This window comes from Culex quinquefasciatus, chromosome 1 (genome assembly GCF_015732765.1).
Source record: "Culex quinquefasciatus strain JHB chromosome 1, VPISU_Cqui_1.0_pri_paternal, whole genome shotgun sequence".
Lineage (NCBI taxonomy): Eukaryota > Metazoa > Arthropoda > Insecta > Diptera > Culicidae > Culex > Culex quinquefasciatus.
Genome location: NC_051861.1, coordinates 101,255,031 through 101,255,718, shown reverse-complemented (window position 1 = coordinate 101,255,718; position 688 = coordinate 101,255,031). Strand labels below are relative to the sequence as shown.

Genomic DNA, 688 nt, shown 5'->3' with positions numbered 1-688 from the left:
TCCCAAACATGTCTATAACTTGAAAACGGTCCTCGGAAAAACTGCAATAACTTAATTTCATGCTTTAAAATAAATTTTAAATTTTTGTTTGATTTTGTTAGTTTTTTTTCCAAAAAGCATAAAATTTTGAAACTTTGTAACTTTAGTAAGGGACAATTTTTAGGTTAGGTTTTGGCTTTCGGTCTGTTTGGGGAATCAAAACACTTGTATGTTCTCTTCATCCGACGTTTCGACCCGTTTTGGGCCTTTTTCAAGGAATCTAGGGGTAGATTTATTGGGTAAGGCACAAAAACATAAAAAATGTACACTTATGCTAGGCTTACCGAAATGGGAGTGTTTGTCGTTAGGGGATGCTCCGTCAAGCAAAGAACTGTCTGGTAGCGGGGTAATCTGTAGTTTCAGAAAACAAATAAATATTTCTAAATCTACAAATATTTTTCTCTCCGTGCAATTCATAAATCACGTAGTCACCTTGAAGGGGGTTTCACATTTCAAAAAAGTATCTACGTGGTTTATGAATGGACAATTATATGGACATTTAAAATTACGTCGCCTGGCCAAATTTAGAACAAGTTTCTGAGGATGGTTGGGCTGTTGCCACATGTTGCCCCATCCTGTGCACGCTAGTGGAATGGTCCCTTACTGGAGTTACAAATTTTAAAAATATTATGATTTTTGAAATCTAATA

The 688-nt window shown here is 35.5% G+C and overlaps 1 long non-coding RNA gene across 1 annotated transcript; it reads right to left on the bottom strand.

The window, feature by feature from the left end:
• Positions 1 to 211: 211 nt before the first annotated feature.
• On the bottom strand, positions 212 to 361 carry LOC119765501. The gene is made up of 2 exons (XR_005276781.1): positions 324 to 361; positions 212 to 259 (listed from the first exon to the last, which is right to left on the bottom strand). It is a non-coding gene; the product is annotated as an uncharacterized LOC119765501 (long non-coding RNA).
• Between the last annotated feature and the right edge of the window lie 327 nt (positions 362 to 688).